The sequence below is a fragment of the Triturus cristatus genome, chromosome 3_1, assembly GCF_964204655.1.
Source record: "Triturus cristatus chromosome 3_1, aTriCri1.1, whole genome shotgun sequence".
In the NCBI taxonomy this organism is placed as follows: Eukaryota; Metazoa; Chordata; class Amphibia; order Caudata; family Salamandridae; genus Triturus; species Triturus cristatus.
In genome coordinates this window covers 52,074,208-52,090,883 of record NC_140583.1, presented here as the reverse complement: position 1 = coordinate 52,090,883, position 16,676 = coordinate 52,074,208, and positions in this window count along the sequence as shown.

The following is a 16,676-nucleotide window of genomic DNA, read 5'->3' as shown; positions in this document are numbered from 1 at the left end:
CTGGAATGTTTATGATGGACGGTTTTCTTTTCTGTTAATGTGAAGATGAGTGAGGTGTTAACACCTTATCCATCAGTTCTGTAGCAAAGCGTTCTGGCAGATAATGGCCATTTATTGGCAAGAAGAAAACAGTCACAAATCCGATCCAAAGAAATTTTTTAAAAAACAATGAAAGTGTTTTCCAAACATATTTTCAAGGAGGGGCAAATAAGTATGTTTCAACAATGAAAAAAAAAACAGGCCAGTGTAGGCAGAGTGTCTAGACCTTGGAACTGTCAAAAGAGTCAGATGAAAAATCATCTGTTCCCACAAAATAACTAGAAGCAGGTTGTTAAAAAACTGGAGCCACAGAAGTAGGAAGTAAACTGATAGACTCCACGAAGGATGGATCCCTATAAACAACATCATCTGCAGGAGACGCAGTAGCAAATACATTACTCACTTCCGTTGTATAGCTGGAATTTGTAGCAGCATCAGGAATTAACTGAAGTGTATTAACTGCCCTACCCCCTGTGGAGAAACAGCTTTGATGTTGCCCACAATCTGTAGAGAAATGTCCTGTGTAAATAATCCATATTTGTAAAGCACAAACATATCACCCCTTAAGGATTTAAGGTGGTGGGGCTGTCAGGGAGATTAAGTGAGTATTGCCCAGAGACACATGATGCTGAGTGACATGCCTCCGGAGATCAAACAGCGAGCCCGATGATCCAGAGTCAGCCACTCTGGCCCCTGCACTACACCTCTGCTCTATGATAGCAAAAGAATTTAGAGAACTACCATGGAGTCCTTGAGGCCTACTGTTTAGAATATGCCACATGATATAACTTTAGAAGATCAATGGAGGGACAACGATTGTCTTTAAAACCAGCCAGTGTAGCAATATGACAGTTATTGTACCTTGAACGCTTAGGACAGTACGATGGCCCAAATTCCTTCTTCACCACAATCAAGAGTCTCATGAATGAGATCTCCAACTTGTGAAATCCATCTAGAATACGCTGGCAGCTCCTTGATTCCGGAAGAGATTAAGGTCTTCAACTGTTTGTGTGCCTGGCCATCTAGGAAGTTTTGAAAATCCTGGAAAACAGCAGAACGAACTTTTACGTCAAAGAGCGTGGCTTGTCAAGGTCTGGAGCATTCTTATTGATGTTCTGATAAAGAATTGCAAATCTTCAATAACAGTGCGAGCGTCAGCCGAACATAGTGTCCATACCCAGAGGTACCTGGTGCAAGTAGGATAAATGTAAATGCTCCAACCAAATTGGGAGGGCCACAATGGTCCAAATAAATGCAGCCAAAAGGTTTGTTGGAAATCAACAAGTGTGTCTGTGGGGGGGCTAGTCAGGATGTCACTTTTGATTTGTTGACAAATGTCACAACAAATGCAATTTTTCTTGGCTTGTTTGTATACGCCATGCCACTAAAATTGCTGTTGCAACAAGGAAATTATGGCTGCCACATTGCTATGTGCAGATGCAACACCTTTATGTGCAGCTTTTACTAAGGCTAGTCTGTGGTCTTATTTGGGAATCACACGATCACCAACTCCTAGAATTGTATCAAAGGGAACATTTTGTTTGTTTAAACTGTTAGCATACTTAGCCAGTAAGCCCCTAGTCAAAGGGGTGCCATTGCGTGTAGCATGAACGGAAGCCAGAATATGTCAACGAGTGATCACAGCAACTGTTGCAGTCAAAATTGCATGAATGACATGAGCCAGCAGTAACCTATCTTTGAGGTCCACTACCTTCATCTAAAGCAGTTTATGCTTTATAGGACTTATTTTAGAATTTCTAAAACCATTCTGGTGCCAATAGTGCAAATTGTCAATAAAAGATTGGATACAATAATACGAATCACACACTATAAGAGTGGAGAATTCAGGATCCATATTTTTCAGTGCCAGTAGTAATGCCTTTCGTTCACCCAAATGCATAATGCAGTCCCCTAAGGACTGCAGGCAAGTTTTTTGTGGATGGAATTTACCTCCAACATCGCACCATGAATGGAGATACATGCCGCTGACTATTGGTGATTCGTCCCTATAGCAGGCCGGGTTGAACTATAAGTACAAACAAATGTTTTATACTGCTCAATGGGCAAAATATTGCTAGGCATGGGATAGACATGGAGGTGAGTGGTTGAAAAGTTTTAGCACTCAGTCCATCATCTTGTTGGGGTTGCTATGGGATAAACATGCTCATATTACAGAAATTCCTTTGTTTGTAAAGATGGGTCAAATACAAAGTCTACGGCTGTAGATGTTAAGGATGTTTCCCTTTCTATCTAACGTGGATATAGGGCATTTGCATTAGGGGCACTTAATTTTGTAACAGCCTCTAAAGCTAGAATAGGATTAACAAATATGAAAATAATGTGTTTGCCTTGTGCAAGTGGCCCTTCCTAAATGACAGCCATCTGAACTGCAGTTAGTATTTTTTCAGTGGATGCAAAGCACATTTTCACATTGGAATTTAAATGTGATTTATATGTATTCAGCACTCTTTGACCTTAATTAAAGGTGAGATATGTAAAGCCAATGGCACCCGCTACTATACGGATATGTTGTTGACATATGTATGTAAGTGATGTCTAGCAAGCAAGTCAAATTTCAATGATCTGAGTATATCTGTGTGATTTGATGTCCAATGTAAGTCGGAAAAATCTGGATGAATTTATTCATATCATGGTTTAATGCATTGTGCAAAATCCATGATGTAAGTCCTGCCAAAATTTAAGATAGCATTTTTTTAAGTGTATTGGTGGTTGTAGCAGAGCACACTTCTCTGGGAAGTATGGTGTAAGGTTCTTTCTCTCATGGGTAAGTTCATTTTTGAAAAATAAGACACTTAGAATCGGTATATAGATTTTTTTAAGTTGAATTTGTAGCCATATTCAGCAAATCCCAATATTATGCTATCTACCCTGGCTAAATGTGCATTTAAATATTTTTTACAGACTATATTATTTATAAGTGCTGTACTATGTGTATTTTGTTTTACAAATGTGCGTGTATGACTATTCAAGTATCTATAGTCGAAGGCTGCGGTATGAGTACTCTGCTTTTACTAGTGGAAAATGAGGGTTATTCATTTGGGCGATACATGGTCAATGTCACCCTGCTATTCTATTTGGGACAGGAAACCTCTAACAGGTGCAGTATCATCCCGTTTAATTGGGTATTTTGGTTGCACTTGCGGGCTGGACCATATGGGTATTATATGATAAGGAGAACTCTTATCCCAGCCAACATGATTGTAGTATAAAGCATGGCCTTGTTCAAGAGCCTATTTAGATGCATAGGCTTATTTGACTTCATCAGGGCCAACCCCGTAAAAGAGGGTATTTTACATCCTCATCATGTGGGGATGTATGTAGAAACTCCGGGGGCCAATCAACCTCCGCTAAGAGAATGTCATATGAGTTGCAATTCCTGCAGATTCTGGCACACTATAGTAATCTCTTCAGCACTGTTGAGGAGAGTCACAGCCCACATCTTGTTCCGGAGTAGAGTTCTCAGTGTTAGAGGCATATTTGTGGTTAGAGCCACAACTTTCTTTTTCTGAAATAGGGGTTTAAATAGAAGATGTTTCTCTTCCTTCTTTAACTTTGCGTCAGACGAGCACCGTAAGTCCATTTTTGGTTTCACATACTACTCCTGTCACCTTTTAGAATGCCCTCCTCTCTCGTATTGTTTATTGGTTGAGTCCTGAAAGTAACTTTAAGGACGAGTATCAGAATACTGACACCTATCAGGTGGTTTCATTTAAGTGCCATTACGCAAATGATGCCTTCTTTCAGAGGACTCCTGATGTGGAGAACCACCTCGAGACCTTGCCTTTTCTTTAGGATTGGATTTGTCCCATTGTTTTTAACAAATTTCGGGGTCTGCTTGGCAGTGTCCTTGCCAGCAACTGGTTTGCCAAGATGTGGTTTAATAGTTCTGGTTCCCAGAGGATTGCATCCTATGGAGGTGTACGCCTCAATAATATTTACAGGTAGTCCACGTTCCTTGTCAGCCGGTGAGACTTGCGCCAGCCATTGGCGCATAACCAAAGATGATGCTTCTCCCTAAATGTTTGCTGGAATCATTGAGGAGACCGCTGGAATGTTTTCCATTAATTTTGTCCCCAAGCTCAAGTCCAGGGCAGAAGCTTCCCCGTGCTCATATTTAATTTGTTTCAACCCCTCTGGCAAGACTGCCATAGATGAAGTATCATCTGTAAGGGTATAGACTGCAGCGAAGACTGTGACTAAACTGGCTCAGTCACATATTCTGTGAACCATCCCAAAGGGTAAGCACATGGTTAATATTGTATGTTTATCTTGTGGTTCTGTAAGGCGAAACATGGCTTCAATCTAATTTATTCTTTAAGCTATCCAAAATGGAATTTCATCACGTTTAGCAAGCTTTTTTCCCATAACTGTATTAATAATTACTGGGCTTATTTGTGGTACATTAGGCAACTGTGGTTGTACTGCTAGAGCCACCTGTGCTGGGTCAGCCATAAAGGTGTGCAAAACATATTGAGTTAAGGGCCTGTATGGACTCACTGGACTTTTGCATAGTTTTACTATCTCATTAGCATTGAGATTTTATACATTAGGGCATGGTGTATAACCAGGTAACGCTGGCCATGTGGCCCCCTCATTACTAAGGGGTCCTGTGCTGTTACGGGCCGGCACATGTACTAGGGCCCCTCTGGACCAATTTTCATGTTCCCAAACAGAAAGTGGTATTTCTAAATGCTGATATGCCCTATATTGAGCAGGTGGTGCAATGTTAGCGTATGTATGAAATGTTTGTGTGTTAGCATACACATCTGGAAAATTGGTCCAAGAATAAAAGACTTCTAGTCATTAGGCATTGTGGGCTTCAACCACAAAGGTTATATCACCACGGACATTGCCAAGTCCATATGAAGCCAAATGGTATAGGCTGTGGTGCCACCATTACTAATACAGCAAAGGAAACAGAGCAGACACACTCAAATGGATTCTTTTAGCGGTCCAAGCTAAAACAAGCAACAGACAAAAATGTAAGTATTTCCTAAATGTACTGTGGATGATAAATCCCTAACACCGCGGACGTCTTATATAGAGGTCTGTAGGGTACTAAGGGCACACACAAGTTCTACTGAGGAGATCTGTGAAATAAGTATATGACCAAAGTTGGTAGCACTATGTTGCACAAATTCTACTGGTAATGCAGAACAGTTAGTTTGGACATCAGAGTTTTGGGACTGAGTCTCTCTACTATTTCAGTGCCTGTTGGCCCAATCCTGGCTAGCTCACAGTGCCTCACCTGAGATCCTAACCTTCCCAGAGTAAAATATGATTTTGGCAATCACAAACATGACCCTCTAGTCCCCAAGAGAACCGTGGAAACAGATTCTTCCCTTTTGTAACTCAATCACTCATACATGACCGTAGTAAACTGAGGAAAGACATGAAGAAAGGAAACTATTGTAGCCCATTATAATGCAAATGTGTTGCTATCATAGGGCAGGTGCAACTACACAAAGCAATTAGCATTACTAAAAGACTGTATAGGACAAACATTCCAACCATAACTAACTAGAAACCTGTCTAGGCCTATCCTTCTTATGCAAACACAGGGGTATATTTATGATCTCTGAGACTGGCCTTAGGAGGTCTACATCATGAGTATAAACTTAGTCTAAGCAGGGCTGCATGTCGGGCACTGCGGTCATTCCAGATCAGTCGTCTCAGCAGAATTCGCCTCTCTGGCCTCCAAGGGGACATGACACTGTTTATAAGAAAATACTATTCTGCTGTGCTGGAGATGTAGCTGTGTGACCATGTTTTGTCTAGATGTTAGGAACTGTTGCTGAATGAGCAGGAAAAAAAATTACCTACCTCTACATTGTTGTGCTCCTGCATTGTTATGTTTTATAGATTCACATGCTTGAATCTCTCCTGTCGTCATGGTGGCAGTCCCACGGTAACAGTAAAATAGCAGTATCAAAACTTAACATTCAATTGCCGTTAGCAACCTATTATCGTTGTTCTAATCTAAAACATCCAAACTGAAGCCAATCAGAGCATACACCATAGAGTCTCAATCCTCTGCAGGGCCACAATTCCTCAGATTTCGAGCATGAGTACAATTAGAGGAACAAGGGAGGTATAGACGGTGAACCTGAAAGTGGAAGAGGGTGGGCGGCATATGAAACTATAAAATTACATCAATACTTGACAACCACAGTGTACAGGTAAGAAACTTGTTTTTTCGCCAGTATTGGATCTCTCATATATTGACATGCTTGAATCAGACTAATAAACATTATCAAAGAGTCATCGGCGGAGGGTAAGGTGATCCAACCCACCCTTCGACACAAAGCAGAAAATACTAACAATATTCACAAAGAGCAGGCATTATAAACTAATATATATATATATATATATATATATATATATATATATTATCTACTGGCGGTCGCCAGTAGATAGTTATAGTTAGGACAGTGTTTCCATAGGAAATCCGCAACATTCTATTTGGAATAACTTTGGCGCCGATTGACGAATCCTCGCGAAATTTTCAAGATAGGTGGGGCGCTCCGCTCCGCTCGTACCCTGAAAGTCTCAGGGGGATTCGTCAAGCGGGGGCTGAGAAAAAAGGGGGTCCCAAAACGTGTTTTTCCCATGCAATTTTCCATAGGGACCTTTAGTCCAAGCTACAGCCCAAACGGCTGAACAGAATTACTTTAAATTTGGCAAAGAGGTAGTCCTCAGGTCAGGGATGTGCCTTTTGCAGGTCTGGTGTAAATCTGTTCAGTATTTCCTGAGAAAATCAAAAGTAAAATCATATATATATCTGGGCGGAGCCTAACCACACATCTCATTGTGAGATCTGATTGGCTGTTAGCACTTCATCCAGGAAGTGTTGGCAGCCATCTTGGGACCAATATACATGATAGCACCTCATTAAAAAGCCTAGTAGTTAATAGAAGGTTTTAAGACTTTAGTTACATTATAAATCATTTGTTGATGGTACCATACTCATTTTAGGAATTGTGGTGTGTTCTAAGGTGATTTTACCATGTGAAAAAGCCTTCTGCTATGATATCATGAATCATGTTTGAGAGAAAAATATTTTCTCATGCTTTTCCCACAGAGGTTTGGAAGGTGATCTATAAGCTTAACTGAGAGCATATTTTCTGTAAATTCACATTATCTTTCTCAGTCATGGGAGAATGAAGTCTGACATCTCAGTAAAACATGTACATCCAACAAGGGCAGAGACTGTCAGTTGATTCCTTTGTGTTCTACTGCAGCTTCCCAGAGTGTTCTAAAGAACAACTAGAGCGCTAACAGTCCTACTTATGACAAAAGTATGGCACACCTGAAGCCATCTTGGTTGGAATAAAGTGATAACTCTTAAAACATTTAATTTAAAAAGGAACAAAATGAGGGGGTTCATTTTGCCATAGAAAGTATGATTAGTGCTGCAGAAAGAAAAATTAGGGCACATTTTGAGTGATTTCTCAAATCCTCTTCTATTTCATTAAAAAATTCTGACATGCAGACTGAAACATGCACTTTCAATACCAGCAGCAGACTTCCCTGGTGAGCAGTAGCTTTACTACAGTGATCTAATAAGCAACTAGAGTGCTAACATTCTGAATTTATGGCAAATGTGTGACACATCTGAATGCCTTCTTGATGGAATCAAAGTAAAAAACTGAAAGTTTTTCCTACTGAGGAGACTGTAGTAAATGAGGAAATTAGGAAACATCATAACAAATACGTCTCCCAAAATGGCCACTAGAGACAAAAGAGCCCAAATGTAGCCCAAATATCACCGAGATGTAGCCCAAGTATAGCCCAATGACAGAATGTCCCAGAGTGTTCTAACGAACAACTAGAGCGCTAACAGTCTTACTTATGACAAAAGTATGGCACACCTGAAGCCATCTTGATTGGAATAAAGTGGTAACACTTAAAAATTTAATTTACAATGGAACAAAATGAGGGGGTTCATTTTCCCATAGAAATTATGAATAGTTCTGCAGAAAGAAAAATTAGGGCATATTTTGACTTCTCAAATTCTCTTCTATTCATAAAAATATTCTGACATGCAGACTGAAACATACACTTTTAATACCAGCAGCAGACTTCCGTGGTGAGCAGTAGCTTTACTACAGTGATCTAATGAGCAACTGGAGTGCTAACATTCAGAATTTATGGCAAATGTGTGACATATCTGAATACCATCTTGATGGAATCAAAGTAAAAAACTGGAAGCATTTCCTACTGAGGAGACTGCAGTAAATGAGGAAATTAGGAAACTTCATAACAAATAAATCTCCCAAGATGGCCACCAGAGACAAAAGAGCCCAAATGTAGCCCAAATATCACCGAGATGTAGCCCAAGTATAGCCCAATGACAGAAGTGTGCAAAACACTTACTTTTTGTGTATTTCCAGTTTTATATAGTGCAGACTTGTCAGGTATTGGAGTGCTTTACATGAGCATTGGTTACATCACACAAGATCAAATTCATTTTGGTTGTAGACATGGGGAGATTAAGTGATTTGACCAGAATCACAGAATGTTGAGCTGAAGCAGAAACTCCAACCTGGTTCCCCAGTTGCAAAGTCTGCAGCTCTGGAAGTAACACCACATCCTCTCCCCTAGGTGAAACATTTAATCAAGTGGTCAACTGGATAAAAAAACATAAAGATTACAAATAATTTAAAAGTTCTTTGTCGCTATTTGAAAACTCAGAAAATATGTCCTCATTTTAGTTTTTTAGAGCACTAACCATAATTTTGATGCAAATAAGACCCTCTCATATATGTAATTTCTAAAGGAAATACTCTAGGTATTACAGTTTTGATTACATCAAGATGACGTCAGGCGTTCCACACTTTTGTAATAAATATAGAATGTTAGCAATCTAGTTGTTCATTGGGATACTGTAGAGAGGCAGAGGCCAGGGGCAAGGACTCTGAAAAATGAAGGCAGGTAGGAGAGTGCAGAGGCAACAATTTGACCACACTGGGCAGGCAGGAAGGGCAGTGGCAGCACAACAGACTATAGAGGGCAGTGGAAAGGGGGGCAGGGGCAACAAACCAACAATACAGGACTGGCAAGAGAGGCTGTGGCAATATAATAGACCATTGTGGGCAGAAGGAAGAGGCAGTGGTAGTACAACCATACATGCCAACAGACCCGTTTCAGCCAGGAAACGTCCAATGTTTTTAAGTTCAAATGGGCTTTATTTGATCTGTCTCCTGTCTATAATCTCCTCTTTTTCAATGTAACTCAAAGGGGAAAATCAATACCCCAGTTTTTTTTCAAAATCTCCCTCTTACCAAGTTCAAAATGTTTGCAAGTATGGTACATTGGATCATGGTAGGCAGGAGGAATTGGGGTAGGGATATGGACTAGGATAACAGAGGACAGGAGGGACATGGAGAGGTGCACCAAACTGACCCTACAGGGCAGGCATCAGGGAGTGCAGCACAACAATCCATGGAAAGCAATAGGGAGGGGACAGGACCACGCACATGGACAACAGAGAACAGAGGGGAAAGAGGCAATGGTAGCTAGCTGACCATAATGGACAGACAGGAGAGAAAGCTGCAGCATAACAGACCATAAAGGGCAGGAGGGACGGATCAGGGGCATTACAATGGAACAGACAAGCCAGGAGGGGGGGAATAGGGTTCTGCACATGGAAACAGAGGGCTGGGAGCAAGGGGGCAGGGCAGGAGCAGCAAGATGACCATGGAGGTCAGGCAGGATGGGCACTAGAAACAAGACACACCATGGAGAGCAACAATGAGACTATGATGTCATACACACAAACCATGGAGGGAAGGTGGGGGGGGTCAGGGGCAGCTAGCTGACCACACAGGGAAGGTGGGAGGGGCATGGCACCACAGAAGACCATGCATGGCAAGCAGGAGGGTTAGTGGCAGCACAATGGCTATGATGGGCAAGAAGGAGGGTGCAGGGGCATGCACAAAGGACCATGGAGGATAGAAGGGAGGGTCAGGACTTGGGCACAGACAAGAGAGTTCAGGGGAAGGGGCCTCACAACAGACCGCACGGGGCAGGCAGGAGGAGCAGTTGCAGCACAACAGACCAGGGAGGGCAGAAGGGTGTGGCAGTAATATGGACCATGGAGGACAGGAGGAAGGGGATAGGGGCATGGCATGTGGACAGGCAGGGTGGAGGTGGCAGGGACAGGTTTCAGTCATCTGACAATGCTAGGCATGTGGGAGGGAAGTGGCAGCTCAACAGAACACTCAGAGAAGATAGGAGTGGCAGGTCCATGGAACATGGTGGGCAAAAAGGATGGAGCAGGGGCATGCACAAAGACATCGGAGGGCAGGGGGAAGGAGAATAGGGGCAGCAAGCTAAGCACAGAGGCTAATGCAAAAACAATTGATGGACAGAATGCAGAACAATGTCATACATTCACCCCAGTACAGAGATCTGGGCCTAAATCCATCGTTTTTTTGCTCACCATGCCATTCCAGTTTGAACCCAGCCATATGCAAATCAGTCTTGACCCTGTGCCCCATGGGAACAGTCCAGCCCGAACTGCCAAGCCAGGTCCTCCCTGGACTGGAAACAAGCATCCTAGGACCGGTTTCGGGCTTTCAGCCCTCGTCAGCCAGGATAGCTTGATTCCAGTGGCATGGAGAGCAAGGGTCTCACGTCTGAGCATACCCTTCCCACTCGGGGTGACAAATGCAAAAACAACAATTGATGGACAGAATGCAGAACAATGTCATACATTCACCCCAGTACAGAGATCTGGGCCTAAATCCATCGTTTTTTTGCTCACCATGCCATTCCAGTTTGAACCCAGCCATATGCAAATCAGTCTTGACCCTGTGCCCCATGGGAACAGTCCAGCCCGAACTGCCAAGCCAGGTCCTCCCTGGACTGGAAACAAGCATCCTAGGACCGGTTTCGGGCTTTCAGCCCTCGTCAGCCAGGATAGCTTGATTCCAGTGGCATGGAGAGCAAGGGACTCACGTCTGAGCATACCCTTCCCACTCGGGGTGACAAATGCAAAAACAACAATTGATGGACAGAATGCAGAACAATGTCATACATTCACCCCAGTACAGAGATCTGGGCCTAAATCCATCGTTTTTTTGCTCACCATGCCATTCCAGTTTGAACCCAGCCATATGCAAATCAGTCTTGACCCTGTGCCCCATGGGAACAGTCCAGCCCGAACTGCCAAGCCAGGTCCTCCCTGGACTGGAAACAAGGATCCTAGGACCGGTTTCGGGCTTTCAGCCCTCGTCAGCCAGGATAGCTTGATTCCAGTGGCATGGAGAGCAAGGGACTCACGTCTGAGCATACCCTTCCCACTCGGGGTGACGAATGCAAAAACAACAATTGATGGACAGAATGCAGAACAATGTCATACATTCACCCCAGTACAGAGATCTGGGCCTAAATCCATCGTTTTTTTGCTCACCATGCCATTCCAGTTTGAACCCAGCCATATGCAAATCAGTCTTGACCCTGTGCCCCATGGGAACAGTCCAGCCCGAACTACCAAGCCAGGTCCTCCCTGGACTGGAAACAAGCATCCTAGGACCGGTTTCGGGCTTCCAGCCCTCGTCTGCCAGGATAGCTTGATTCCAGTGGCATGGAGAGCAAGGGACTCACGTCTGAGCATACCCTTCCCACTCGGGGGGACAAATGCAAAAACAACAATTGATGGACAGAATGCAGAACAATGTCATACATTCACCCCAGTACAGAGATCTGGGCCTAAATCCATCGTTTTTTTGCTCACCATGCCATTCCAGTTTGAACCCAGCCATATGCAAATCAGTCTTGACCCTGTGCCCCATGGGAACAGTCCAGCCCGAACTGCCAAGCCAGGTCCTCCCTGGACTGGAAACAAGCATCCTAGGACCGGTTTCGGGCTTTCAGCCCTCGTCAGCCAGGATAGCTTGATTCCAGTGGCATGGAGAGCAAGGGACTCACGTCTGAGCATACCCTTCCCACTCGGGGTGACAAATGCAAAAACAACAATTGATGGACAGAATGCAGAACAATGTCATACATTCACCCCAGTACAGAGATCTGGGCCTAAATCCATCGTTTTTTTGCTCACCATGCCATTCCAGTTTGAACCCAGCCATATGCAAATCAGTCTTGACCCTGTGCCCCATGGGAACAGTCCAGCCCGAACTGCCAAGCCAGGTCCTCCCTGGACTGGAAACAAGCATCCTAGGACCGGTTTCGGGCTTTCAGCCCTCGTCAGCCAGGATAGCTTGATTCCAGTGGCATGGAGAGCAAGGGACTCACGTCTGAGCATACCCTTCCCACTCGGGGTGACAAATGCAAAAACAACAATTGATGGACAGAATGCAGAACAATGTCATACATTCACCCCAGTACAGAGATCTGGGCCTAAATCCATCGTTTTTTTGCTCACCATGCCATACCAGTTTGAACCCAGCCATATGCAAATCAGTCTTGACCCTGTGCCCCATGGGAACAGTCCAGCCCGAACTGCCAAGCCAGGTCCTCCCTGGACTGGAAACAAGCATCCTAGGACCGGTTTCGGGCTTTCAGCCCTCGTCAGCCAGGATAGCTTGATTCCAGTGGCATGGAGAGCAAGGGACTCACGTCTGAGCATACCCTTCCCACTCGGGGTGACAAATGCAAAAACAACAATTGATGGACAGAATGCAGAACAATGTCATACATTCACCCCAGTACAGTATTAACCCAGATCTCTTGACTGGGGGAGAATGTCTGCATTGTCAGCATTCCGTCCATCATTTGTTTGTTGTTACGCTTTTCGCCCTAAGTGGGATGGGTATTCCCAGACGTGGGACCCGTGCTCACTACGCCACTGGAGTCAAGCTATCCTGGCTGATGACGGCTGATAGCCAGAAACCGGTCCTAGGATGCTTGATTCTGGTCCAGGGAAGACATGGCTTGGCAGTTCGGGCTGGACTGTTCCCATGAGGCACAGGGTCAAGACTGATTTGCATATGGCCATGTCTGAACTGGGGTGGCGTAGTGGGCAAAAGAACGATGGATTTAACCCAGATCTCTTGACTGGGGGAGAATGTCTGCATTGTCAGCATTCTGTCCATCATTCATTTGTTTGTTGTAACGCTTTCGCCCTAAGTGGGATGGGTATTCCCAGACGTGGGACCCGTGCTCACTACACCACTGGAGTCAAGCTATCCTGGCTCATGACGGCTGATAGCCAGAAACCGGTCCTAGGATGCTTGATTCTGGTCCAGGGAAGACATGGCTTGGCAGTTCGGGCTGGACTGTTCCCATGAGGCACAGGGTCAAGACTGATTTGCATATGGCCATGTCTGAACTGGGGTGGCGTAGTGGGCAAAAGAACGATGGATTTAACCCAGATCTCTTGACTGGGGGAGAATGTCTGCATTGTCAGCATTCCGTCCATCATTTGTTTGTTGTAACGCTTTTCGCCCTAAGTGGGATGGGTATTCCCAGACGTGGGACCCGTGCGCACTACGCCACTGGAGTCAAGCTATCCTGGCTGATGACGGCTGATAGCCAGAAACCGGTCCTAGGATGCTTGATTCTGGTCCAGGGAAGACATGGCTTGGTAGTTCGGGCTGGACTGTTCCCATGAGGCACAGGGTCAAGACTGATTTGCATATGGCCATGTCTGAACTGGGGTGGCGTAGTGGGCAAAAGAACGATGGATTTAACCCAGATCTCTTGACTGGGGGAGAATGTCTGCATTGTCAGCATTCTGTCCATCATTCATTTGTTTGTTGTAACGCTTTCGCCCTAAGTGGGATGGGTATTCCCAGACGTGGGACCCGTGCTCACTACACCACTGGAGTCAAGCTATCCTGGCTCATGACGGCTGATAGCCAGAAACCGGTCCTAGGATGCTTGATTCTGGTCCAGGGAAGACATGGCTTGGCAGTTCGGGCTGGACTGTTCCCATGAGGCACAGGGTCAAGACTGATTTGCATATGGCCATGTCTGAACTGGGGTGGCGTAGTGGGCAAAAGAACGATGGATTTAACCCAGATCTCTTGACTGGGGGAGAATGTCTGCATTGTCAGCATTCCGTCCATCATTTGTTTGTTGTAAAGCACAGAGGCTAAGCAGGAGGTCAATGATGGGCCATAGAATTGGGGAATGGAGGGCAGGAGGAGTGGACTGGTACATCATGCTAAATGGAGGGCAGTGGCAGCACATCAGACCATGCATGGCAGGAGGGAGGAGGCTAGTCCATGGATTCAGACAACAGAGGATAGGGAGGAGGTGGATGGGGCAGCAAGCTAACTGTTCAGAGAAGGTGGGTATTAGGAACTTTATTGTTTTTAAAATGTGTGTCTGTGCGAACTACTTAAAATATGAACAAGTATGCAGCATAATCTCACTTTTATTCAGGAAGAAGAGGACGTTTGTGACTGTGACTCCGGGCTCACTTGGTAGAAACACCCCCTGACCCTCCACCCCCATCGCAAAATGTAATGTCCGTGAAAAGGGTAGGTGGACGCAGTGTTATATAGAACATAGTCCTGAGAGCACGATTGAAAATGAAAACTAGATATAGTATATGGTATAAACTATGCACCAAATAGTGTGATATAAGATGAACCGGGGCGTGAAATATAATATGCAATACATTGTGCGTAATGACAGATTCATTGGAGAGCGCGAGATAGCACAGGCACTAGCTCGTGCTATGCGATATGCGCCTTGGAGTGTAATATGCATAGGGCAGTGTTGTGTAACCTAACTAGTCTCTAAAGTTGTAATATAAAATATGTGCTGGGGAGTGTAACGTTGCATATGCACTGTGACAAAGATATGGATCCCAGATTGTAATATGTATGGCATAGCTCTGTGCGTTATAACATAGGCATCGAGGAAGGCACGTTAGATGGGGCAATATAACCCGTGCGAAGGCAAGTGTGGCACGACATATTCACGGGGTGGTGTTACAGGGCACATGGGCTAGAGAGTGTCATAGCATACGCACTAGCTGGTGGAATACAACACAGAGGTGTGAGGCACTCGGCGGGCACTGGTGGGTGTAACACAGCATTGGGCTCAGCCAGGAGCACGCTGTGACTCTCAAGTGAGGTTTGTCTCCTTTCCAGAGAGTAAAATATAAAGTATTACACATCCGGCGGTGGATGTGTGTTTTATTAACCGTGAGGGGGGTTTCTTGCATAGTTTGGTCGAATTTTTGTTGAATCCCCTTTGAATGGCTTGGTGTGCGTGTATATTAAATGTGCTCGTCAATAGCTACCCATGTTTGTATAAATAAACAACAAGGGTGTCTACTTGGATAGTACCCACCGGCGGGGGCGCCAGGATTAGGCACGGTAGGGCGTCAGACACGTCAGAGCTTCACTAGCAGTGTAAATACATTCCATGTGGATTCATTCTATGCATAGTTGCCTTTTAATGATTATCACGCAAATCGTCATGGTGATAGGTACATACGGTTTGTCCAGCATGTCCTAAGTGTTCCTATAAATATATATTTTTTTAAAATAATAAAAAACAAAGGCCGGCCCCGGGGGATGGGGTCCCCGGGGCCATAAGTGGCCTGAGGAGGGGGGCAACGCAGCCCCTCCTAAAAAATAAAAGAAAAAAAAAAGGCCATGACCCGGGGGTTGGGGTCCCCGGGGCCGAGTAAGGCCTTGGGTGGGCCAATTTTTTTTTTTAAACAAAAAAATTAGGGTGCAGGCCCTGATGGATGGGGTCCCCAGGGCCAATAAATTAGAAAAAGAAGGGGGGGCCACACAGCCCTCCTTCTTAAAAAAATAAAATAAATTAAAGACCGGCATCGCGCCGGAGGCCACGCCCCCTCCTAGCAGCACTCTGCAAACGCACCCCCTGGCCAGTTGTAAGTTGGGGAATTAATTCCCCTTCAATACTGAGGGTCCCTGAGGGCCAACTAGCCCAACAGGTATCTCCAGTATGCGCCAGGGAGCTGCGTTGCAGACAGGTGTTCTGAGGCCACGCCCCTTTTTACACCTTTATGCAACGCAGCTCTGTGGCGCTTACTGGAGGTACCTAGTGGGCTAGTTTGACACTAGGGACCCTTAGGATTCAAGGGGACTTAATCTCTCAACTTAGAACGGCCACAGGGCGCGTTTACACAGTGGTGAAGGGAGGGGACGGGGCCTGAGGTGACATTTGCAAACATGCCCTGTGGCACGTTTTAAGTTGGGGAAATAATTCCCTTTCAATCCTGAGGGACCCTGCGGGCCAATTAGCCCACCAGGGGCTTCCAGTAAGCGCCACTGCTCTGCGTTGCAGAGAGGTGGTGCAGGCCGTGCCCCTTTTTGCACCTCTCTGCAATGGCGCTTACTGGACGTACCTATTGGGCTATTTTGCCCCTAGGGATCCTCAGGATTCAAGGGTACTTAATCTCCCAAGTTAAAAAACGGCCACAGGGCGTGTTTACACAGTGGGGAAGGGAGAGGACGGGGCCTGAGGTGACGTGTGCAAACACGCCCTATGGCGCATTTTAAGTTGGGGAAATAATTCCCCTTCAATCCTGAGGGCCCCTGGGGGCTAACTAGCCCACCAGGTGCTTCCAGTAAGCGCCACTGAGCTGCGTTGCAGAGAGGTGGTCCAGGCCTTGCCTCTTTTTACACCTCTCTGCAATGCAGCTCTGTGGCGCTTACTGGAGG